This window comes from Arvicola amphibius, chromosome 15, assembly GCF_903992535.2.
Source record: "Arvicola amphibius chromosome 15, mArvAmp1.2, whole genome shotgun sequence".
In the NCBI taxonomy this organism is placed as follows: domain Eukaryota; kingdom Metazoa; phylum Chordata; class Mammalia; order Rodentia; family Cricetidae; genus Arvicola; species Arvicola amphibius.
Window position 1 is genome coordinate 50,899,621 of NC_052061.1, and position 26,303 is coordinate 50,925,923.

At 45.8% G+C, this 26,303-nt stretch overlaps 1 pseudogene; it reads right to left on the reverse strand.

The window, feature by feature from the left end:
- Positions 1-17,734: 17,734 nt before the first annotated feature.
- On the reverse strand, positions 17,735-18,306 carry LOC119802292 (annotated as a pseudogene).
- Positions 18,307-26,303: the final 7,997 nt, after the last annotated feature.

Genomic DNA, 26,303 nt, shown 5'->3' on the forward strand with positions numbered 1-26,303 from the left:
GAACACAGAGATCACCTGCCTCTGTCTCCCAAGTTCTGGGATTAAAGATGTGCACCACCACCGCCCAGCAAAAAACAAAACAAAACAAAACAAAACAAAAAAACCCAACCAATTAAATCCTTATCATAAACCTTCTGGGTTTACGTACAGGAGCTGGAAGTAGAGCCACCGCAGGGCCATTGCTGCAGAGATCATTCCTTTCATCAACCTTAACACCGTGCAGGAAGGAGACTGTCTCCATCTTTCAAACTTTTACAGAGGCTAGAAAGGCCCCGAACATATGTTGTTTGTCCTTGTCAAACATACGAGCAGCTATACTCCTGGTTCTGTAGGGATGCCACGAGAAGACAGTAGCCTCGCACATGAGAGCATCAAACATGGAATGTCCAGTGAAGGGGTTGTCACTAAAGGTCTCTTCCAACCACGCTAACCTAGGCTTCCTCCATCACACATCCTGGAGGCACACATGGTACAGACAAAAGTGCCATTGATAACAGGGATGCTTGGTTCAGATTCAGTATCCCTCGTCCACATCTCTGGACCCGTCCCCATGCTGGTCTCCGTTTTCTTGTCTGGACTGATCTGAGTACTTGTAAACACAGGTCGGTCCCTTTGAGTTTTCTTGGTGTTGACCTACAAAGTCCAGTCTGTTCCCATTTCTAGAGTCACAGAGACTTTCCAAGTTTACCCATCCTTTAACCTTGAGAGGCTTCTGACCTGACCTTGTCGGTCCCTGTGGCTTCCCAGGGACTTTGTGGAAAGATAAGACACAAAGACGTCTCCAAACATTTCTCGCCTCAGTAATCCCTCACTAATCCAACCTGAGTCCTGCTTCTCAAGGTCTCTTCCCTGGTGTTCTGCTACTGTGGCTCCCCTGTTAGTACCTGGTGTTTTGAGGTGCGTCCCTCAGTTCAGCCTTAACCTTTAACTTACCATTCATAGTCACAAACCATCAAACCAGAAAACAACAACTAGCTCCCTGCTTTTTCCTTCTGTTCTTCAGCCAATGCAGTCAGCGTAGATCATCACCCTGTAGCCAGAAAATGCGTGGGGACTCCCCACTCCAGCAAGCTAGCTGGCGAGTTCTGAGGTGAGTCATGGCTGACTTTGTCAACCGCACACACTCTCCTCAGGTACTCGTGTGATGGCTAAAGCTATGTTTTAAGTCTAAATTACTGTGTTTAAGAGATCTATAAAATAAAACTACCTCCAACCTGTAAACCCCTCTTGCCCAAGGACGGATAACTTCCTGGAATGTTGGGGGCTGTTGTTCATTGAAGATAACAAGCCACGTGTCTTTGCTTCTGTAAACAGGCTTGGTTGCCCCAACTGTGCGAGATGTGCTTGGTCATAGTAGGTGGAAGGGAAGTAGGCAAGAAGTGTATCGGGATGTATGCTTGCCCCTGATTGGACGAAGGTGGGTTTTGCCTTTCTAAGACTCTGACTATTGTAAGTCACCGCCATACTCTGGGAATCCTGGGTGTGGACTTGGCCAGTATTTAATGAAGCTGGCTTCAAATTTGGCTTAAAAATTGTGGTAGTGGGGGGCTGGAGAGATGGTTAAGAGCATTGCCTGCTCTTCCAGAGGTCTTGAGTTCAATTCCCAGCAACCACATGGTGGCTCACAACCATCTGTAAGGAAGTCTGGCGCCCTCTTCTGGCATGCAGATGTACATGAAGACAGAATATTGCATACACAATAAATAAATAAATTTTAAAAAAAATTGTGGTAGTGGTCTTATACTCACCCGGTGGAATTAACCCTTGTCCCAAGCCCCAGGTGAGTTTCCTTGCTCCTGACACTCTGGATATAAATTGGGGTTTCACCAACTCCCATGGACTTTAATTAATTAATTAACACTTTGGAGAGCAAGGCAAGAGGATTGCTACAAAACCAAGGTCAGCCTGGGCTACCTCGAGAATTCTAGGCTCAGCTAGAGCTATATATCAAAACTCGATGTCAAAAACCAAAACAGAGTAAGTAGAAGGAGATGAAAGACTGAATGACTTGCTCACGGAACTCACTGAAGCATGTTTGCCCATCTATCATTGAAAGCATTAAACAAGGGACAAGGTACCCAGGGCAAGGTCTGAAGGAGATCCATGGAGCTCCCCTCTCCTCTCTGCGTGGCACCCTCCAGGACCTGCCACGTAAGCAGCAAGTTGTCCTGGAGCTCTCTGAACCCTGGCCTCTGAGGTTCCTGTGGAAACGTGGCGTGTCCATCAAGAAGGTAGGCTGGGTGGGGAGCCAAGCAAGGCTGGCTGTCCCAGTGTTCCTCCCTCCAGCTGTGAGACAGGCCTTCTAAAATGCCTACCCTATGGCCTGCCATTGGAAAAAGAGAGCCAGCTCCAATACTCCAGGCAGGTTTCTGCAACCTGCCCCAGAAAGAGAAATTCTAGTTTCTATGATGTATCTTGGTCACATAATATTGTGTTGCTGAACAAGAGAATGAAATGCTTTGCCTTATACAAGCCAGGCCGGTTAGGTTCTGCCAACTTGTCTCGTACTAGAGTTACCCGGGAAGAGAGACCCTCAACTGAAGGATTGCCTTCATCAGATTGGCCTGTAGGCAAGGCTGTGGGCCATTTTCTTGAGCTGATGGATGGAGCAGGGCCTACCCCACTGTGGGTGGTGCTACTCTTGGGCAGAAGGCTATAGGCTGTGCAAGAAAGAAAGCTGAAAAAGCCCAGGGAAGCAAGACAGTAAGCAGCGCTCCCCTGTGGCCTCTGCTTCACCTCCTGCCTTCAATTTCTTGCCTTATCATGACCTGAAAGTGGAAGCCAAATAGACCCTTTCCTTTGCAAGTTGGTTTTGGCAATAGTAGTTCTTCGCGGGAACAGAAACCAAAGTCGAACAGACCTGATGTCTAAGCTTTATTATTTGTTGCTGAGTCTACAAACCTCTCCTCCCTGATCTGGTAACAGGATAGTCACTGAAAACTGCTCTACCAGCAATTGCTTAACAATAGGCTCTGGGGTTGGAGGTGGGCAGCCCACAGCACTTTCTGACTTCTGGGGTGGAATTCTTTCCGCGCTTCTGAATGCAAGCTTTTGCGAGCATCTCCTTCAGCTGGGAAAGTCCCTTTAAGCTGCCCGGCATACCTCTGCCTACACTGAGTAGAGTTGTGAGCTTGATGCGAACGCCGATTTTCAGATGTGTTTGCTGAGCTCAGGGCTAGCTGATTCTCTGCAGGGATAAAGGGGACTCACTTCACAAGGGTAGTCAATCTCTGTCCTGTCTTCCTAAACACCACGAGAGAAGCTGGGAAGGTAGACAATGGTCTTTCAATTGAGGCAGAGTGGGGAAGGACTTTGGTTCTGGGAAGCTGTTGGCAGAAAATAGCACTGGACCAAGAAGCCAGAGTCTGAGATCAGCCACTGAAGCAGTCTGACGCAAGAGTCTCCATTCAAAAAATGAAAAAAATCAATGTTGGACCGTTGGTAATCTTTCATAAAACCAAGTCTACAAAAGCCACAGCAATAACACTGGAATGAGTTATTAAATCATAAATATTAAGTTTGCATAAAATTATAATACTGAGGGTTGGGATGTAGCTCAATTGGCAGAATGCTTGCCTAGCATGCATGAGGCCCTGGGTTCGATTCCTACCCCCTCATAAGCGGGGCATGGTGTTACACTGCAATCCCAGCACCTGGGAGGCTGATGTAAGGAGGATCAAGGGTTTGGGGTCAATGTGAACCATGCAGTAAGATCCTGTCTCAAAAATAAAAATAATTTTTATGTTTTTGAGACAGGGTCTCTTGTAGCCCAGGTTGACCCTGAACTTGTTATGTAGCTGGGTCAGGATATTGCCAAACTCCTGGTTTGCCTATATCTTGCAAATGCTGGGATTACAGGCACACTCCACTGCATCCGGTTCAAAATGGTATATTTTAAATTGTGAATAATTTGCCATAATAGATCACATTAAGGGGAGGAACATGAAGGCATTTGGCAGAAATGCATTAGCGTTCTTGGAGCTTTGCAGGGTAGGGCTGGAAGGTGAGGCTGTTGTCTCACGCATCTGTGTTCTCGTTGGCTCTGGGAATTTACAAGGAAGCTCTCAGGAGAGGTTCTGTCTGTCACATGACTAGACATGAATTATGAACGGTTGCAATTGTACCCAGGATGAGATTTGGCTTAATCTACGTTAAAAAGTAGATTCAAAGATGTGCTCAAGTCAGAGATCCATATCGAGCTTTAAATGACCAGACTGGTCACCCTTGTCCTGCTGTGTAATTCTACAGATGTTCAGGTGTAGCCATCTGATTCCGCCCACAGCTGGCAAGCTCCTGAGAGCAACTGGGCGCTTACACCCAGGCAGCTTGGCTTCTGAGCGGAAGCATGGGAGGGGCCGTGCTTGTTTATTTGTTTTTTTATATTGTATTCTTTTGGTGAGACACGGAGTAATGGGCTTCACTGCAGTGTTTACTGTCACAGGCTGTGCTCTCTTCTCCCTGACAACGCTCCCCCCTGCCCCCTGCCAGCCTCCCCCCCCACAGGGTGTTCTCTTCTGCTCTCTCACCTGTATTGTTGCATCAACCTCACCCCCAAGATCTGTTCCTCCCCTCAGGATCCCCTTTCTAGTTTCTGTCCTTTACTGGATATTCGAGTATTCTGGAGTGACCCCTCCTGTAATGGGTACTGGATTTCTTTCTTTTCTTTTTCTTTTATGCAAGTAGCAATAACCCTGTCCTGGATTTTGCTGTTCACTATCTTGAGAACTGAGGTACCAAGGTGTTGGGGAGTGGGAAACACTCCAGAAAAGCAGTGGATATATAGAGTTGGCCCTCAGCTCCTGCAGATTCAACCAACCTCCCACACATGGAAAACAGCTGAGAGGAAAACAAACAAACAAACAAACAGAATTAAAGCCACAAGAGTAAAAATGACAGTTTTTTTAGTTTTTATTTTGTTTTGTTTTGTTTTGAGACACGGATTGTCCTGGATGGCCTGGAACTCATCGCATAAATTCACAGAAATCTACCTGCCTCTCTCTCCCTATTTCTGGGATTAAATGCATGTGCCCAGCCTATTAAAAATTAAAAATGACATATTTTAAAGATTTATTTTTGTTACTCTTTTTTTTCCTCCAAGACAGAGTTTCTCTGTATAACATCCCTGACTGTCCTGGAACTCACTCTGTAGACCAGGCTGACCTCGAACTCACAGAGATCCACCTGCCTCTGCCTTCCGAGTGCTGGGATTAAAGGTGTGTGCCACCAGTACCTGGCTTATTTTGTTATTCTTAATTATATGTGTGAAAGTATGTCTGTGTGTGGGTATGTGTATGTTAGTGCGAGGTACCCTCAGAGCTCAGAAGAGGGCATCAGAACCCCTAGATCTGAAGTTACAGATAGTTGTGAGCCACTGGGCATGGATGCTGGGAACCAAACTTGGGTCCTCTGCAAGGGAAGTATGTGTTCTTAATGGTAAGCCCTCTCTTCAGTCCCTAAAACAACACACTAGAAATATTTATTTATCTATTTTAGTTTTCTTGTGAAAGGATTTCTGCATGTTACCCCGACTGTCAGGCTGGCCTCGAATCACCTGCCTCTGCTTCCCGAGTGCTGACATTAAAGGCATCCACCACTGCTCCATTTTGTTTAGTAATGAGTGTCCCCAGATGTAGGTGTGTTGAGGGGTTTCTAGAGCCAAGTAACTTGAGGATGACGTCTCAGATGCTTCCACTTTTTACCTGTTGTGAGTGAGGCCTCCACAAGCGCTTTGGAGGGGAATTCATGGCAGAGCCAACTGTCCACCATGTCAGGCAAAGACAGAAAAGAATCGGGACCCCACTATTCCCTGCCCCGGCATCACCCAGTAACCTTAGGGTTCCCCGCTACGCCTGCTATCAACATGTCCCCCCAAGAGCACCACCCTGGGACCAAGGCTTTGACACAAATCCAAACTGTATCAAAATCTAAGAAGCAATTACTGGCTTCAGAATGTTAGAGTTTGTCCCTGTAATCCCATTACTCAGGAGACTGAAGCAGGGGGATTGCTCTTAGTTTAGGCCAGGTTGCTTACCTAGCAAGACCCTGTCTCAAGAAGAAAAGAAGAAAGCAACCAAGAGACGGACCATGTATGTTCAGTCAGCAATATAACAGAGCAAAAAGATTACACAATCGGAGGGGGTTGAAGTTCAAACTTCCGCTTGGCCATTTATTATTATTAAATACAAAGGAGAACACCATGACACTAGACACAAAACCTTTTGCCCAAATAGTTCAGAATGTTTTCCCATAGCTTTTTTCTTTAGGGTTTCGTTGGTGTGGGAAGATGGCTGAGATCAGAGAATGGCCTTGGAGCCCATCTGGACCAACTCTGAGGCCCAGGATCCAAGTGCTGAGGGATTGTGAGTTATGGGTCAACCCCAGCTTCTACTGGCCTCATGCAGTGACCCCTCCACCGATGAGAAACAGTCCCTGAACCCCTGGTATGCGCCTGAAATTGAACCCTGCAAACCACTGTTGTACTATAGTTATCTGTACCTATGGTAAAGTTTTGTTGTTGTTATTGCTTAATAAATGAAGAGATTAATGACAAAAACTAAACTTTAGTGTAGGGGCATCTGTGATGACACATGCCTGTAATCCAGCACTTCAGAGCTGGGTGTTCAGAAGCAACCTGTGCTACTGATGGAGGAGGGTCATCTGCCTATGTGTTACTTTCATTGGTTAATAAAGAAACTGCCTTGGCCCTTTAATAGGACAGAAAATTAGGTAGGTGGAGTAGACAGAACAGAATTGTGGGAGAAAGAAAGCAGAGTCAGGCAGATGCCCCAGGCAGACGCCATGCCTCTCCTCTCCAAGACAGACGTAGGTTAAGATCTCTCCTGGTAAGACACCACCTCGTGGGGCTACACAGATTACTAAATATGGGTTAAAGCAAGATGTAAGAGTTAATCAATAAGAAGCTAGAGCTAATGGGCCAAGCAGTGTTTAAAAGAATACAGTTTCCATGTAATTATTTTGGGTGTAAAGCTAGCCGGGTGGTGGGACGCAGCCCGCCATTCCATCTACACTTAGGGAGACCTTGTTTCAATAAATAAATAAATAAATAAATAGGTGAGTGAAGAATAAATATCAGTTTGCTTTCTCTGCTTATTGATCCTCTAGGGCAAGAGCAAGCAGCCTCCAGCACCATGGACAGGAGCTGGTCTTGCTGCCTTACCTTCCCCACCAGGGCTGATTGCACCCCTGAACTGTGAGCCAAGATAAACCTTTCTTGCTTTAAAAGACATTTAAAGCAATGGCAAACCCCCACTGCAGTAAAACTACGAGTGCAGCCTGTCCTACTTTCCCTCCGACACTCGGACCAAAGCTCTGGCGGACAGTGACGTAGAGGAGGGAGGGATTATTTGGCTCATACTTCCAGGTCCTGGTCCTCCACTGAAGCAAAGTCGGGCAGAACTTCAAGCAGAAGCTTGAAGTGAAAGCCACAAAGGAACCCTGCTGCTTGCTGACACACACAAGCCCACGCTTGCTAGTTTTCTTATACAGACCAGGCCTGTCCACTTAGGGATGGTACTCGCAGCTGGGACAGGAAGAAGCAGGACATCCGCCACATTTGCAGGAGGTATGCAGGTTAAAATATACCGATGGTTTATTTCTGGAATTTTCCCCTTTAATTTTTCAGACTATAGTTGACTCCAGGTAACTGAAGCCTTAAAAACCAAGACTGTGAGGAAGGGAGCTGCACAAAAATCAAGGCACCAGCTCAAGGGCTAGACCAGGGAACACATTACTGAGAAAGACCCTGGATGTTTCTGTTCTCCAAGGAACATGCGCCACCACAATAACCGTTAATCAATGAGTCATACCAGATGTCAACCTTGAGCATTTATGAAAATAACCCTCAGCCATGCCCAACTACTAGGTGTAAACTCCCGCCCTCCCATGGTGGAGAGAGAGAAACAATTCCCACAAGTTGTCCTCTGACTTCAACATCTGCGCCATGGAAGCCCAGCTACCTCCTGCGTGAGGTAGCTACTGTGTGAGACAGTCATTCAGCCTGAACACAGGTCCGGACTTTGCTCAGGTGGACAAGCTGGGGCTTTCCTTATCAATTTTTTCTGTGTACAGGTGCTGGCATGTTTGTCTGTGCACCACGAGCCTGCAGTACTCAAAGAGGCCAGAAGAGGGTGCTAGGTCCTCAGGAGCTGAAGTTCTATATGGTTGCTAGCTGCCATCTGGGTGCTGGGAACGGAACTCAGGCCTTCTGTAAGAGCAGTAACTGTTCTTAAATGCTGAGCCATCTCTCCAGACTGGATCTGGGATTTGAACCAAAGAGATCCAGTTCCTGAACTGAGAGGGTCAGCTTCACATGGTCTGGGCCGGCATGGTGTTGCAGGGCTTCACACACGCCTTCATCCTTTGCTGTTGTTGTCTTAAGGTGCATGCATGCATGCATGCAGGGTCCTGGGCTTTGATCATGCATTGGGCTCCACAAATTACAGGCTGGCAGTGAGGCTGAACAGCCACAATGAAGGAATATCCAGCACTAGTGATGGATTCCGAAGCCTGGTGCCAAGGGCGTCACCACAGAAGCGCATAGCCAACAAAGAGTAGTTCCTTTAAAAAAAAAAAAGTTAAAACAATAATTTTACTTAAAATAATTCACTCTATTTTTTTTAAAGTTTAAAAGTAGGATATTTTTGAAAGTACCTGTAACTGACAAATGCAGTGGGAATGACATAGTTTTCATGTTTTTAAGTTTTTGTTTTGATGCTTGACTTAGGGGAGACATTCATGTTCCTTTGTATCTGCACGTGATCTGTTGTGCAAACTCTGGCTTCATGATGTGTATCAGAAAAGGAACTGGTGTTTCAATATCCTAGTTAGATGATTGTGAATGTTGTCTTTTGGTATTAAATTTTTTATATTTTTTTTTTCAAAACAGGGTTTCTCTGCCTATCCCTGGAGGTCCCGGAATTTGCTCTGTAGACCAGGCTGGCCTTGAAGTGACAAATCCCTGTGCCTCGGCCTTGCGAGTGCTGGGATTAAAGGCGCACACCACCACCACCACCCTTAAGCCCCTGGCTTAAACTAAAAAAATTTAAACACCCACTGTTTTGGAGACTTATTTATTTATTGAGACAGGGGTCATTGTGCAGCTCATGGCCTATAACTCTCACATAGTCCAAGCTGCTTTCGGACCTCAAACTTGCAGAGGTCTGCCTGCCTTGCCCTGCCAAGTGCTGGGATTAAGGGCGTGTGCCCCCATGCCCAGCTTAGTTTTACTGTGCATTGCTTGTATATGTTTGTTGATGTGGGTTTGCCCACGTGACTGCAACTTTCCAAAGAGACCATCAGATCCTGGGACCTGGAGCTAGAGTTACAGGTGCTTGTGAGCAACTGAACGTGGGTACAGAAACCCAACTCAGGTCCCGGGAAAGAGCCCCAGGTACTCATTACCACGGAGCAATCTCTCTAGTTCCCAAAGAAGCCTTAAAAACATAACAAACAGTGCCTGGCATGGTGGCAGCGCACACCTTTGAACCCAGCACTCGGAGGCAGAGGCAGGCGGGTGTCTGTGAGTTCCAGAAGAGCCTGATTTACAGCGTGAGTTTCAGGACAGCCAGGGCTACACAGGGAAACCCTGTCTGGGAAATCCCAAAACCAACCAACTAAACAACAACAACAACAGAAAACAGCCCTTTAGCCGGGCGGTGGTGGCGCACGCCTTTAATCCCAGCACTCGGGAGGCAGAGGCAGGCGGATCTCTGTGAGTTCGAGACCAGCCTGGTCTACAATAGCTAGCTCCAGGACAGGCTCTAAAGCTGCAGAGAAACCCTGTCTCAAAAAAAAACCAAAAAAAAGAAAAAAAAGAAAAGAAAACAGCCCTTTAAAAAGTTCAGAAATTATTTAGTTTATTTAGTCAAATATTTCCTGGATGGGAGAGGGGGCACGGCAACTAACAATGCTGATCTCTGGGCTGGCCCCAGGTCACAAGGGGACGCTCTGTCTATGGCCTCCACCTGGTCCCCCACAGCTTTTTGCAGCAGAGCCAAGTGCAGCCTCTCCTTTCAGAGCAGGAAACCCCAGCTCAACTGACTAGCTCAAGGCCAGGCGGCTGCTTAAAGCAGAAGGGAGATTAGATTCTGCACGTCCCAGCCCTTCCCCCTCCAACCTCCACACTTTCCGTGTGTGTCACCCGGAACACGGCCTCGTGGAAAGTGTGACTTAGTAGAAACAATATGGCACCGCCACCTTTGCTTTCAAGATGTAGTTTTACTTTTAATCCAGCAATGGAGCCAAAGTCTGAGAGGTTGTAGGATTTTAGTAATCTGGGATGTGTAGGAAAGGAGACCTCTTCTCTGTGGAGGAACAAGCAAAGAGATGGGGCAGGGCTAGTTCTCAGTAGCAGAAAGAGCTACATCTGAATGACATCTGAGCAGCAGGATTGCAGAGACAGGTGCAGAGTCTGCTGATAGTGTGGTTCTGAATGCTTGGAACCCCAGGGCTCAGGAGGCTGATGACGCCTGGAACCCCAGGGCTCAGGAGGCTGATGATGCCTGGAACCCCATGCTCAGGAGGCTGGGACAGAAGATTGAGATTTCCAGGCCATCTTGGGCTATCTATACAGCAAGACCCTCTCTGAGAAACAAACATGCAACCATGATAAAATAAGGCCAGGAGCTGTATCTTGTTAGAGAGCTTATCTAGCATGCACAAGGCCTTGGGATCAATCCCTTGAATTTCTAAACAAGTCAATAAATCAGAAAGACAAATAAACCAGTTGTTTTCCCAGGTGTAGCATACAGATAATCCAAGCACTTGGGAGGCAGGAGGATCAAGAGTCAAAGTCATCTACAGATTATCCTAATCAACATGAAATCCTATTTCCAAATATATAAATAAAGTAAATGCCAAGGTATTATTTATTATCTCTGTGTTATCAGGTAGGGCTTGAGGGGTGCAGGGGCAGCTGTGGGGTTCTCCGAGCACCTTCTCCAGTGCATCCCTGCCCAGAATGTCTTGGCTGATGGTATGAGTCGAAGAGTTACACTTGAGCCCATGAGCACAGAACTGATAGGACATTCAGGACAGAGAGAGGTAAAGCTATTGCTTCCTGGGCAGCAGGGAGCTAGAGTCCCCACCCTAGATTGGGAGAGGGACCAGATAGGTTTTGCTAGCAGCCCAGTGCTCCAGGGGCCAGGAGAGAACAGCTAACTCAAACATGACTGCAGAGTCATCTTGTCCCAGAGAAGTAGCTCGGGTTCCTTGACAAACACTTTTAACATGGGACTTAGAGACTGCTCATTGGTTAAAGATTCCTTGCTGCTCTTTCAGAGGATCTGAGTTTGGTTTCCAGCACCCACATCAGGTAGCTCACAACTGCTTATGATTTGAGCTCAGGAGATCCAGTGCCCTCTTCTGGTCTCTGTGGATACCTGCACACACATTCTCTCTCTCTCTCTCTCTCTCTCTCTCTCTCTCTCTCTCTCTCTCTCTCCCTCCCCCCTTCTTAAAAATCTTTTTTAGAAACGGGAACTTCTTTTTTTGTATTGTTTTTATTAAGCTATACATTTTTCTACGCTCTCCACCCCCTCCCTTCCTCTCCCTCCCCTTCTACCCTCACACTCCCAATTTACTCAGGAGATCTTGTCTTTTTCTTTTTTAAAAAAAGATTTATTTTATTATTTATTATATATACAGTGTTCTATCTGCATGTTTGCCTGAACTCCAGAAGAGGGCACCACATCTATTACAGATGGTTGTGAGTCACTATGTGGTTGTTGGGAATTGAACTCATGACCTCTGGAAGAGCAGTCAATGCTCTCAAACTCTGAGTTATCTCTCCAGCCCGTCTTTTTCTCTTGCCTATGTAGATCCGTGTATGTCTCTCTTAGGGTCTTCTTTGTTGTCTAGGGTTATGTACTGAAGGTTGTAAAACTTCTACTGTGAAGTTGGACTTGGTGTCATACACCTGTAATCCAAACACTGGGGAGGCAAAGGCAAGAGGGGCTTGAGTTTGAGGCCAGCCTGGGCTACATATTGAAACCCTGTCTCAACCAAAACAAAGATGATTGGGCTGGAGACGTGGCTTGGTTTGTGAAAGGCGCCTGTTAGCCATCCCGACTGGGTGTAAAACCCTGTACTCACACGGTAGAGGGAGAGAAATGATTCCCAGCTGTCCGCTGACTCCAGCATGTGCACCATGGCATGTACACCCATTCAAATAAAAATACACTTAAAAATGTGAAAATACACACTGAAGAAGAAATGAGAAGGAAAAGAGCAAAAGGAATCTTAAAATGAAAAACTTGGTTGTGGCTCTTTTTATTTAAAAATTGTTAAGTGTATGGGTGTTTTCCCTGCATGTGTGTGTTGTACCATGTATACACCTGCATGTATGCATTGTACAAGTATACACCTGAATGTGTGTATTGCACTATGTATACACCTACATGTGTATATTGTACATGTATACACCTGTATGTGTGTATTGTACATGTATATGCCTGCATGTGTGTATTGTACATGTCTATGCCTGCATGTGTGTATTGTACATGTATATGCCTGCATGTGTGTATTGTACATGTCTATGCCTGCATGTGTGTATTGTACATGTCTATGCCTGCATGTGTGTATTGTACATGTCTATGCCTGCATGTGTGTATTGTACATGTATATGCCTGCATGTGTGTAGTATACATGTATACTCCTGCATGTGTGTATTGTACATGTATATGTCTGGTGCTCAAGGAAACCAGGGTGTCAGAAGTCCTGGAGCTGGAGTTACAGACGGTTGTGAGCTGCCGTGTGGGTGCTGGGAATTGAACCCAGGTCCTCTGGGAGAGCAGTCAGTGCTCACAACCACTGAGCCATCTCTTTAGCCCCTTGTAGTTCCTGTTGTTGAAATTCATGTAGGACTGCGGCTGACGGTCAGTTTCTAAGGAGCTTACAGTGGCCCTACCACAGTAGCGTCACCCTTCCAAACCTTAGCTATGTCATGGTGAGTGCTGTCACCACTACCACCACTGCCTTGACCACTCACCAGTTCCTGTCCCTGTCAACGTGGGCTCCACTTCTGACCATGCTGCTTGTCTGCTCCACTGGCTTCTGCAAGGCTGCCAGCCACGAGCAGACAGCCCACGTCACAGGGAAACTTCTCGTTTCTGCATGTTCTGTCCAGCCTCGAGTGCAGTCTGCCTTAGTCTGGACGCAGCTATGGCTTGCAATTGCTGAGCTCCTCCTCAGCACCATAAACTTTTCCTTCCACCCCCCTCCTACAAGCTGTTTTCAAATCCCAACTTCCTATTCTGAAATAACTCCAGACTGAATGAAACTTCTCCACCAAAGTGCACGAGTCTCATGTGTTCTTCACCATAGCTCCTCAGCATTAACGCTACACCGCGCTTGACGGGGCTCTCGCTACTCTTCTTACTGTTATTTTTTTCTTAGTTGTTTGAACAACAGAAACCTTAATTGTGTGTTTCCTATAAACAAGAACTTTCTCAGCCGGGCGGTGGTGGCGCACGCCTTTAATCCCAGCACTCGGGAGGCAGAGGCAGGCGGATCTCTGTGAGTTCGAGACCAGCCTGGTCTACAAGAGCTAGTTCCAGGACAGGCTCTAGAAACTACAGGGAAACCCTGTCTCGAAAAAAAAAAAAAAAAAAAAAGAACTTTCTCTGATACAACCATAGTGCAATAAGGAAACATATATTGATAAGACGCTGTATTATTATTATTTTTTTTTTTTGGTTTTTCGAGACAGGGTTTCTCTGCAGCTTTTTTAGAGCCTGTCCTGGAACTAGCTCTTGTAGACCAGGCTGGCCTTGAACTCACAGAGATCCACCTGCCTCTGCCTCCCGAGTGCTGGGATTAAAGGCGTGCGCCACCTTCGCCCGGCCAAGACGCTGTATTTTTAAATGTAATCTGCAGTCTTTATTAAAAATCAACAAGTTGTCCCAGCAATGTCCTTGACAGCAAAGGAAAGCAATGTTTTCCCTGGCTCCGGATCATGGTCTGTCTGTTAGAGCAGCTACAGGTATGCAGGAAAATGGCTTGGGCTGCCCAGGCTGTAATCCCAGCACTCCGGGAGGAGGCGTGAGAATTGTAAGTTAAGATCACAGCTGCACAACAAGGTGGGAGGCTAGTTGGGGCTGCAGGAGAGACACTCTCTCAAAAAAAACCTATCAGGGAAGGAAAGACAGGAAGAAAAGAGGAAAAGTTGAAAGACCAGAAGTTCGGAGCCCCCATACTGTGCTGCGCAAACCTGCACCCTGCAGCATTGCAAGGCCACGGTGATCCCCTGCTCAGCTGCTACATCCTGGACCGACAAGACTTCATTAACCAGCCCAGAGCTGGCATGGCGGCGCGGTCCTCCTGCTGTACTTTCTAGGGCTCCGGACACATTTGTAAGGATAGCTCCCACTGTGACAGTGCAGAATTCTCCTGTTCCCCCAAACACCCTGCCCCCCACGTCCTCGTCACTCCCCTTCGCAGTCTGCAAGTCTTTTCAAACCAGAGAGCCTTAGCAACAGGGAGGGGACCTCAGGCCTGCCTCCTCTGTGTCTCCAGAGCTCACCGTGGTCTGCCAGAGTTTTGTTTTTGTTATTTGCGTTGGTTTGGCCTCCTTTATTCTGACTCAGTTTCCTTATCCTCCTTTTTCTTTCACAGCCAGATTTGGAAGAACATCACTCACTTTCACACGATGTCAGCTTCATTTTCGCGCGGGGGAGGGGGCAATGCCCTGTTTATTAGACTGCTGGGTTTTGTCAGCTATAGTATTTAGACGGACCGCCACCTAAAGTCTCCTAGAGGTGGAGGGACCCTTGAGCGCCCCTCATCACTCAGCACAGCCATGTCAGCGACTCACTCCACAGATTAGTGCTGCTCTTAGCCTGGCTGGAAAACCTTCTGAGTGGGCAGCCATTAATGCAAGCTCAGACCTGGTCACAGAGGTGAGATGCTTCTGTCCCTCCCTCCTGTGCCAGGTAGTTCTTGCCAACTTGACACAAACCAAAACAAATTTGGGGGGAGGAAATCATAAGTGAGAAAATATTTCCATAAGGTTGGCCTGTAGGCAAGTCTATAAGGCGTTTGCTTGTTTAATGATTGAGGTGGGAGGGTCTGTCCACTGTGGGTGGTGCCATCCTGTAGTCGGACTTTTTGTTGGGACCACCAGCTCCCCAGTAATGACACAGAGACATTATTAATTATGAAAGCTCAGCAATAGCTTAGGCTTTGCCCAGTGGCTGCTTTTTGCCACAAAGAAAGCAAGCTACATATGGAGGTATTTTGATGCCCATCAACCTTTTTTGAAGTAAATTGGTGCTGTCAGGAGCAGACATATCTCACTGTCATAAAAAGCCTTATGCTAATAAAACGTTTTAAATGCCATATTCTGTCACTCTTTGAAGTATTTGAAGATCACCTATCTATCTAAAATATATCTCTGTTTGACCTTAAAAACACACTTAACATGACTACAAGTTTGATTTGTATAAGTGACTAATTACTAACCTGCGTTTCTTTATTATTTTAAATAGTTCATAATAATAACTTTCAAGCACTAAAAATTTACATTACATTGCTAAAATGAGCTACTTAGGTACAATATCTTAAGCAAGAGTAGAAACGTATGTACAGTATGTTCTAACAAAAATAACCTTACATTTGTATCAATATACAAAATACTTTAAGCAAAAATATAAATGTATGTGCAGTGTAACAAAAATAATCTTAAATTTGTATCAATATACAAAATTCATACCAATGTAAAATATTTAAGACTAGTAGTTGCTTATTTAGTTTAAAAGTAGATTCCATTATCTACCTTTTGTCCTATCATTCCTATATCCCTCCTTTTTATTTTCAGAATGAATGAGATCCCTGACTCCAACCTCCTTCACTTAGTTTCCTACTTGACGATGACCAAAACCAACTTGTAACCAACCCCCCTAAATGATGACAAACATCCATAACCCACTGAACAACCAAAAGCCATACACTCTACCTTTGGGAATGTGAGTGTTGTGTTCTCTAGACTGTTTCTTATCAGGAGGGCACTGGAATCTTCAGGAGACCCTGAGAAAATTAGGATAATGGTTAAATCCTGGAGGAGCTAGCTGTTGTCCAAGGCTTATCTGAAGTTCTGGCTAGAATAGTCTGTGAGGCTGAACATCTCAGCCAGCAAGCTTGAAGTTGTTCTGGTTACAGAACTCTGAGGAAATGTCAAAAGAGGCAGTCTGAGAGGCTGGATCACCTGGGCCACCTGCTTTTTATTGGTGTCTGGTCCCCTCGCTATGAAAAAAACACAACCTTTTAAAGGTAACATACATGTCTTTATCAACACAAGCGTGGAATGTGTTGTGTGTACAAGTTAGTTAAAGATGTTTTTCTGTTTGTTCTGTGTTTGAGCAGGTAAAAGACATTTGTCAACTTTATAATTCCGTTTGGACTCCATAATCAAACTGTAATATGAATCTCTCCCCATGCCATATGAAAGAATGGCACGTACTAATAAATCATGAGGACTCTGTAGCCAACAGGATTTATCATGTCTCTTCTCGTCTCTGAGCTGTTTCTGTGCATAAAATCAGCTTACATGGCACCTGTCCTATAGTTTTTCTTGGCTTCCTCCCCAATGTCTGTAGCCAAGATACTCAGGAGGTCTCCCCTGGTTAAATCTGATCTCTATTAACCTGGATGGACTTCACAGCCTTTTGTTTCTTGTGGGAATAAAAGCATAACCTCTTCCCCAATATAATACATTTTTTGACTTCCATTTTAAAGTATATAGGTTGGTTTAATTCAGCAGTTCCTTCCATAGTCCAATGGCCCTCAGCAGCTTCTGTCTGTTCATTAACATTCAAAAGATTCAAAATTAACAAAGCACTATATAAGATCCAAACTCCCTGTGTTATACTATTTTCCATCCTTATGTGGTTTATTTTTTACTTTTATTACTTTACTTCTTTAAAGACTTTATTATTTTTAAACTATTTATTATAACTGTCTATATCCCTTTTCTTTTTCCTTAAGCCTATGAACATTGTTAAACACACCGTAACCTGTTTAAAGTTTTTTTTTTCTGTTTGAACCTGCTTTACTAATTATCTATAACTTTCCTGTTTGCATGAGCAAAACCTTAAACTGCCATGCGGCTTAGCTGTGTGCTGGTGGCTCAAGCCCACAGGTAGCAACTAGGAGAGGCGTCTCTGTACCGTGGTCCACATGACAGACTGAGGGCTTAGGAAGCCGCATTTGGCTTCGTTTTTGTGTGTTTGGAACCTTTTAAGAAAGCTTTTCCCCAGAAAGACAAATATAATATGTACTCACTCGTAAGTGACTTTTAGACATAAAGCAAAGGAAAGTCAGCCTACAATTCACAACCCCAGAGAACCTAGACAGCAAAGAGGACCCTAAGAGAGTCATACATGGATCTAATCTACATAGGAAGTAGACAAGATCTCCTGAGTAACTTGTGAGCGTGGGATTCGTGGGAGAGGTAGAAGGGAGGGAGGGGAGCAGAGAAAAATAGGAAGCTCAGTAAAAACAATAAATTAAAAAACCTTTCTCAGATCTCATGCGGATCCCCCACGATGGATGCCATTTGTAGTCAGACTTTCTTGTTAAGACCGTTGACTCCCCAATAATGACACAGAGACACATGATTAATTATGAAAGGGTGACAGATAGTTTAGGATTGTTTCTAACTAACTCTTTTTTTTTTTTTTTTAACATCCATAGCTTCTTTTAATAACAGTAAGATCCAGGGTTAGTTTTTGTAGCCGCGGCTGGCCCTTCTGCCTCTGGCACGTTCAAACTTCCAGCCCTTGGAGCGGACATAGGGTTTGGTATGGCTGTGTGGGGTTCCTGGGGCCTTGCCAAAATGCCGGTACACCTCTCGGCCCTTCCGAGGTCCAGACAGGAGCACGGCCCTTGGGAGACTCCAAGGCCAGCTGGTCAAAGGTGAGGATCTTACCCCCAGCCTTGAGGATGCGACTTCGGGCCAGGCTGCTCACCGCAGTGCACACACCTTCAGTTTGGGCACATCGAGAATCCTCACGTCATCTGTGACTGTCCCCACAACCACAGCCGTCTTGTTTTCTCGGCCAGGAAGCTTCATCTTTCGGATCATCCGGGACAGGGACAGAGGTGGCTGGTTGGTGCGACTCATGAATAACCTTTTCAGCACAACCTGATTGAAGGTGGAGTTGGTTCGCCTGGCCAGAAACCTGTACAGCTTGACCAGCAGCCGCAGGTAGATGTCCTGGCTCTTGGGCTCCTTGCACCGAACCTTTCGGTCCTTGTTGTGGCGGATGTCAACACCCATGATGGCGCCTCCTGCACGGCCTGGTCTCGGAAAGCTCTAACTAACTCTTACAACTTAAATTAACCCATTCCTATTCATTTAATTTCTGTCGTGGCTTTATTACCTCATCTCCACAGTGCCCATCCTGCTTGCTCTGCCTTCTTCCCAGAGTCCTCTGTGGCTAGAAATCCTGCCTATTGGCTAGGCACATCTTCACAGTGCACGAAAAGATTATTCCACAACACCATCCCTGGGTAGATGGTCCTGGTTGTGGAAGTGGGCTGAGCAAGTCAGTAAGCGGTGCTCCTTTGAGGGCTCTCTTTCAGTTCCGGGCTCCGGGTCTCTGCCACTGACTGTGACTGGAGCATGGGAGCTAAAATACACCCTCCCTTCCCAAGTGGGTTTCAGTCATGGTGTTTTATCAAAGCAGTGGAAACCATAAGACATTTCAGAGGCTTAGGGAGCACCATGGAAAAGGAGGTGCGAAGAGTGAGCGTTAGGACTGGGGCATGGGGAGGGCGCTGTGAAATTCTGCCTTCTAGATAGGACGCAATCTTTGCACTCACGGACTAAGTGCACGGGATCCAGCCAACAAGCTCAGTCAGCCGCCCGGAAGGCAGCAGGACGCATGCTCAGTGGGGGAGGGAAGGGACCCTAAGGTGGGAGAGCGACTGAGGGGGCGGGGTGGGGGCCACGGTGGGGGAGGCTAGGAGAATGCAATTGGGTTGGATGTAACCAATGTATACATATATGAAATTGTCAAAGAATGAATCAATTTTTTTTTTTAAGAAAAGGATCTTCAATAAATGAAGTTAAAAAAAAAAAAGAAGCCAATTTTAGGGGCTGGGGAGATAATGGCTCAGCAGTTAAGAGCACTTGATGTTCTTGCAGAGGACCCAGGTTAAATTTCCGGCACCCACGTGGCAGCTCACAACCATCTATAATTCCAGTTCTAGAGGGTCTGGCTACTTCTTCTGGCCTCTTTGGGCAGTGGTCATGTACACATGGCATACAAACATACACGCAGGTAAAACTCTCATACACATAAAATAAAATAATAAATCTTTTTAAAAGGTCATTGTAATTATAATTTTGTTATGTTGTATTTCCTCTTTGGGAGTTATCAATGGAATATAGCGATACTATATTAGTTAAAACATTGAATGCAATCTTTTATGTAAACTTTAAACAAGGCATGAAATTATTATATGATCTAAAATTAAATTAAAATGTTGCATATATAATAATAAAATAAATGTTTGGGGGATGTTATGGAATTCTTTTTTTCTTTCAGAAAACATTTCATTGTGTAGCTTTGCCTGCCTTAAAACTTACTGTTATAGAGATCTTCTTGCCTCTGTCTCCCCAGTGTTGGAATTTAAGGCCATCACACCTGGCTGTTGTGGAATTATTTATTTTATTATTTTTAATTATGCATAGGTGTGTGTATTTGCATGTGAGCACAGGTACTAAAGGAGGCCAGAGGCATTGAATCCCTTGATTTATAGATGGTGTGAGCCTCCTGATGGACCCCTGGCCATCTGGAAGATGGGCAAGTACTCTTAACCACCGAGCCATCTCTCCAGCTGTGTTGTGGAATTCTTGAAGAATAAATGGATCCTTGGGAATGTGTGGCTATTATACTTCAGTTTATACAAATTCGCTAGTATCATCGTTCTGAAAACCTGGGCTGACTCAGACCCTCAAAAGAAAAAATAGAAGCCTGTTGTGGTGGCTCATGCCTTTGTTCCCAGCACTTTGGAGGCAGAGGAAGGAGGCTCTCTGTGAGTTCAAGGCCAGCTTGGTCTACAAAGTGAGTTCCAGAACAGCCTGGGCTGATACACAGAGAAGCCCTGTCTCAAAACAAAAAGAAAAGAACAAAAGAACAGCCAGGCATTTACTCAACTTCTATCTTTCAGGATTATGTGGGCAGAACGTAATAGGTTTGTGTCTACGCATTTCTCCAATGCATATATTTAACGTAAATCTTCCCTGCACAGACATGTCGGTGTTGCATATGTGTACGCTGAAATAGCTGTGCTTTACCTGCTGGAACTCCGCACAGAATACAAATGTAAGGGCTTGGTGATTGAACGCTGTCACTTCCGCAGCTTAAGCGAGCTCTCACTTAAGCATCTATTTCTGTGTCCCTCTCCATCCATTATCACTTAATCACCCCATTATGGAAATGAGGGAGGAGAGGCCCAGAGGGATAAAAGCACACACCCCAAAGCATGAAGCTTAACTTCCTGGTGGACCCAGGCCATCTACCCTCTCCACTGAGCTGCTGCGCCCCATAGGGTGCCTGGAAAAGTCCTGCTGCAACTCAGGGATGGACTCTGTGTTTGCCCCAACACAACCTTCATCCTCAAAGATGACATTAATGGGACATGGTTGTGACAGTCTGGGGGCAGAACTTGAAGCTGCTTGTGACTTGCCCAAAGCCACACACTCTCTTGTCAGGCAGTTACTTGTTGATCGGAGAACCGAGAGGTCTTCGCGAAATCGTTGAGCAGGAGAGAAGACATCTTCACGGCCTTAAAACGCACGAGCGTGGCAGACGCTGCTTGCTGCTCGGACTTCCAAGGCTTATCTGGGGTTCGAGAGTTCTGGCAAGATTAAAGGGGTGCAGTTCATTCAACTCTCACACCCCAGATAAGGGAGAGTTTCTTTTCTCTTTCTTTTTCTTCAACTGTCTTGCTGAACCAGAGGCAGCTGTGAGATTAAGATCAGATGTTCTCAAGGAGCTTTAATCTGGCTGGGCTGGGTGCTGAGTCAAAGCGGCTGTGGGACGGGACAGAGATTCCCAAGTCTGTGTCACTGGGGACGTGCGCTGAGGCAGGTAGGCTGTCTCTGCTCTGGGTGGGAGCCACTGGAACCTTGGGCTGATAAACCTAGGAAAGTTGCCCGGGAAGTTTCTGCTTGACTTGTGTTTATAGACGTAGTCATTTGTTTTGCCCAAACAAGTTGATCTATTTAGGTATGTATTGACTTAGCTTGGCTAAACATGCTGATCAAACCTAGTCTGAAGTCAGCAGAAAAGGGCCAGTCGTGGCGACCAAAAAAAACAAGACGTGTCTGTAGCCAGCTAGCTTGACTAATCACGTGGAGAGGGAGGTCCCACAGTCTTCACTCAGACTCTGGCCAGTGCCAAATAGGACAACCATGTCCAGATGTGTGGACAACACGTGGTTTGATCAGTTTCTCTGAGGCTGACACACAGGTGGGCGTTGACAACGGGGCCAAGTCAAGTTAGAATATAGTTATTGTAACAGGGCCCAGACCTTAGCACAACTGACTCCACGATGGAAGTACCAGTCAGGCCTTAAAACTCAGCAGGTAGGCAGAACCACCTGCCAGAATAAAAACACCTAATCCATCAAAGTCTATAGTTCTGGAAAAGTCTCTAAAAGTACTAATCTTGCTTTTTGGCGTGTGTAGTTCCAATTCTGGCTAACTGATCTTGTTAACTGAAGTATGTCAACCCAGGATGTGATTGCGTGCTGAAAAGCTCGCCCCGAGAAAGGCTCAGCGCTGCACTGGGATCCGAACACCCGGTGTAGTTGCTGACTGACTAATAAAGACTTTCTATCGGCTTAAACCTGTTTCTGAGTAGTTTTCTCTTGTGGATACCCACAACAGTTTCCAAGTTTCTAGTTTGTGGAGAAAAACAAACAAACAAATCTGTGCTTTGTAAACAGAGGAGGGTCAGGGTTATATAGCTCAGTGGTCAAGAGATTGCCAAGTATGCCCAAGGTCCTGGGTTTGGCGTCTAACATGAGAAAAGGTGAGGAGGGCAGAAGCCAGTGTGAACTCCTGGCACCAATACCCCACATGAGGAGGAAAAATTAAATAAGTTGCTGAAGGCCCATGGGGAAAATGCTGAGGGACCTTGAGGGGAAGTGTCACTACCTCACATCATCTAGAGGGGAGCTTCCGGGGGCTCCAGCCCGGGGAAGGGATGGCTGAGTACAGAAAGCAGGCATGCAGGAAAAGGAACTTGAGCAACCTCTTCTCCCTCCTGCCCGGGGAAGATCACAAGCCACAGACGCTAGGACCAGGGCCTGGCCCCAGGATAACACCAGGGGATCCCAGAGTTCTGCCGGCTGAACTCGAGTACCTATGCTTGCTCTCCAGGACGACTTCTTCCCACACAGCAGCCTCCTTCAAAGACTTTCATAGGAAATCCCTGACTGAAGGAGTCCCCCACCCCAGTGGTGCAGGAAGCAGGGCTGGCGCCAGTTCCTGCAAGGTCCCTAAGGCTTTGCCCTGAGGGTCATCAACTCTGTGGTTTTAATATCACCAAGAGAAAGACTACATAGGCTGGGCTTTGCCCCTTCCCTAGAACACACAGCATAGCTAATTAAAAAAAAAACCAGACTGTGTTACAAGTACCAATTGAAGTCCAGAGGCAAGGCTGTTAGAAGTATTGGTTAATCAAGCTTGAGTATAAGTAACAAACACTATCACAGTGGGTGTTAGTAATACAAAGCAGACACTGGAGGATGTGCAAGCTGGGTGTGGTGGTACACTCCCATCACCCCAGTGATTGAGAGGCAGACACAGGAGGATCGTTGCAAGGTGGAGATTAGCCTGGTCTACACAGTGAGTACCAGGCTAGCCAGGGCTAATAGCAATACACTGTCTCTTGAAAAATAAAAAATAAAACAAACCCAAGTAAACTAATGGGTGAAGTATGTAATAAAGGTTACAATAGGTGAGAGCCACACACCATTTTCTGTGTACCAAGCAATGTCCCATGTGTATTTACTCGTGTCTCATTATGTAACCCTGGTTGGCCTAGAACTTGTGGCCATCCTCCTGCCTCAGCTTTTTGAGTACTGCATTAACAGGTGTGTACCATCACCCCTGGCTTCCAAATCCCTATTCTCATTTCTTGTTTAGACACATTTAATTCCCATGGCACCCACGAGGTGGGAACTATCCTGTCTGCTATACAGAAATTGGGGCCCGGAGAGCTTGGGCAAACTCCCAAGGTAGAGTTAGAATTTAGAGGTGGGTCTTCCGTTTGGTTACAGCTAGAGCAGGAACGAGTGAGCAAGATCAAGGAGAGAGGAGGAGATGAGCAAGGGGAAGTATAGATGAGTCAACATCTGGATAAGAGTCCATGATACAGTGGGGGAGGGGAGAAAATGGAGGGGATGAAACATTTCAAGCCGATGGTGATAAAAATCTGAAAAATTAAAGGTGAGAGTTTCCAGACTGACAGGGCGCAGAGCAGCCTAAAGGAGACAGATAAGGAAAAACCCAAGTCCAGACCTATGATGCAGTGCAGGGGCCAGGCTAACAGGAAGACTTCCTAGAGTGAGTGAGACCGTGGGCTGGATCCAGTACAGCACAAACCGGGTGTGCTGACCTATTCTTATAACCCCAGAACTTGGGAGGTGGACATTGGGGATCAGGTGTTCAGGATAATCTTTTGCTACAATAATGAGTTTGATGTTAGCCTGGGCTACAGATTTTGCCTCCCCCCCTACAAAAGTACCAAAAGAAAGTTTATGCAAAGAGCCCATTTTCCTCAAAGCTAGAGTAGCTTGACAGGACATTCTTGTGGGGGTGGGAGTGGAGAGTGAGGGACTTTGAATGCTGGGATTGATAGGGGATGGAGTTTGAGATTGAAAAGGTCCCTTGTGCCTTGAGTCTTCCATCCAATCCAACAGTCACTGTCCCCCTCTGCGGTCCACCTGCTGGGGATGCTCTCCTCTGGTCCAGAAACCAGGCTGCTCTGATTTGTTCTCATCACAGACAGAACATGCCTCTCCCCTCTTCCCCCACACAATGATTCCTAATCAGGCTGGGATCCCTGCCCCTTCAGTCCAGCTTTAAGGCCACAGTTCTGACTTACCTGCCACAAGCTGACTGCTGGATTCTGCTTTGCTGCGCACAACTCGGGCTCAGGTCCATGTCCTGGGCACGTGCTTCCCCGCTGCCCTCAAAGTCACACCCAGGGGCTGCTGAGGAGTGGAGACCTAGACAGCAAAGGAAGGAAGGAGCAGGTAAGTGAGCTCCCAGTAGAAATCTCAAGAAGAACAAGGATCCTTGGTGAAGGCACGGGCGTGCTGAAGGATGGAGATTCTTGCAGTTCTGGAAGGTCAGAAAGAGCAGAGCTTCTGAAGATGACCTGATCACCTGGGAAGGACTCAGTGAAGTGAACTAAAGATGTCACCACTCAGTCATGTGCCTCTCAGACAGAAGAGGGAAGACCAGCCAAGAACCAGGCATGGTGGAGCGGACCAATCTCTTGGTTGTTGCTACTCCGCGAGTTAAAAGTGGGCCTGGGGTCTATGTTCCATGAAGCGCTCCGATTTCTGTTGCTTTATTTGACAGGCTTCATTTGCCATTTGTTCTGCTGGGATTGTATTTCACATATAAAGAAGAGAACACGCCAAGTCACTAGATGATGGGTCTTTTTTTCAGGGTTTAAAGATAACTTGGAAAACATATTTAAAAACAAGGCTCTAAGTAGATGATCAAGGGTAAGAGCCAGTGGTTTATTTACAGTGAGGAAAAACCAAATCCAGTGGTTTCCTTTAGGCTTGTCTGCTGGAATACACCTCCGTGGAGCTGTTTCCTCTCGTTTCAGGGTGCTCTGCAGCACAGCCTGTACCAGAAGGCAGGACAGTGCCCCCTTCTACTCTCTGTCTCTCCATAGTGAGGAGCTGGCTTACCAACTGCATCCAGTCAGTTAGTGCGGTTTCTTTGTTTGTTTTGCTTTTAAGAAAATGTAGTTTTTGGATATATGAGTTTTAACTTTTTCTACTTATTTGTATTTTATTTATGAGAGCTCTGCAGAAGAGGACATCAGATTATATTATAGACGATTGTTGTGAGTCACCATGTGGATGCTGGGAACTGAACCCAGGTTCTCTAGAAGAGTAGCCAGTGCTCCTAACCTCTGAGCCATCTCTCCAGCCCAGATATACGGGCTTTCCATACATTTGATGTATGTCAATATATGTTTGGTGGATTGCAGTTCTTGGTCTCAAATTGTTCCTCCCCTCTTCTTTTCTTTCTTTTTTTTCTTCCCTCTCCCCCTTCATCCTTATCTATTTTCACCCTCCCACCCTTTTCTTTGAGACAGGGTCTCTTCCTGCAGCTCAGGATGACTTACTCTCAAGGCAAGCCTTCTTCAGCCTCTCAAGTGCTAGAATCGAGATATGAGCCGTCATGCCTGCGTCTCTCCTTACTCCTTGACAGCCTGGCCAACTCTCGCATGCATTTCCCATGGGTATCTGACTCTTACGTATATAACTGTTTTGTGAGCCAGGGCTCCATGCGTCCTAGGCTGGCCTTAACCCACTATGCAGCTGTGAATGACCTTGCTCTCCTGATCCTCCTGCCTCCGTCTCCCCAAAGCACGGCCTACACATATATAGGCCACCATACTCAGCCTGACTATAGATGAACATATACATTCAAAACCAAATCTTCCTCTGAAAGATTCTAGTGTCTGTATCATGGTTGGTTAAAAGGATAAGAATTTCTCTGAATTTAAAATTACATTCAGGAAACTTGAAGGAACTAGCCCAGTGGAAGCGAAATGAACAGAATCCAGACTACAGAGCCCTCCACTGCCCAAGCCATCTAGTTTCCCTCTATATACACATAACCCTACGTTGTGATGTGATTTAAAAAGAATAGTAAAGTTTTGTAAACAAAGAAGACTTTTTTATGGTTCTTGAAAATGAACAATATGTTTCTGTGTATAACTGAATTTATTGCATGTACTTTTAAAATGACTTCAAATTTAAATATGCAATAAAATATATTTTTAATAAAATAATAGATATGCAATAAAATATATTTTTCTGTGTTTTCTTTTCCTAAAGTTTGTTATTGGCATAGGATGCTGACCACAGAGAACCAGAAACTGGACGTGTTGTTGTCCTATCGTCTGAAAGACCAGAAAGAAAGCTAAAATCTCAAAGAATATGTCTTAATAAGGGTGGTAAACAGTTGTGGTTATATTGGTCAACAATTAGACTAAAAGCTATGGGATGATTTCCTTTTA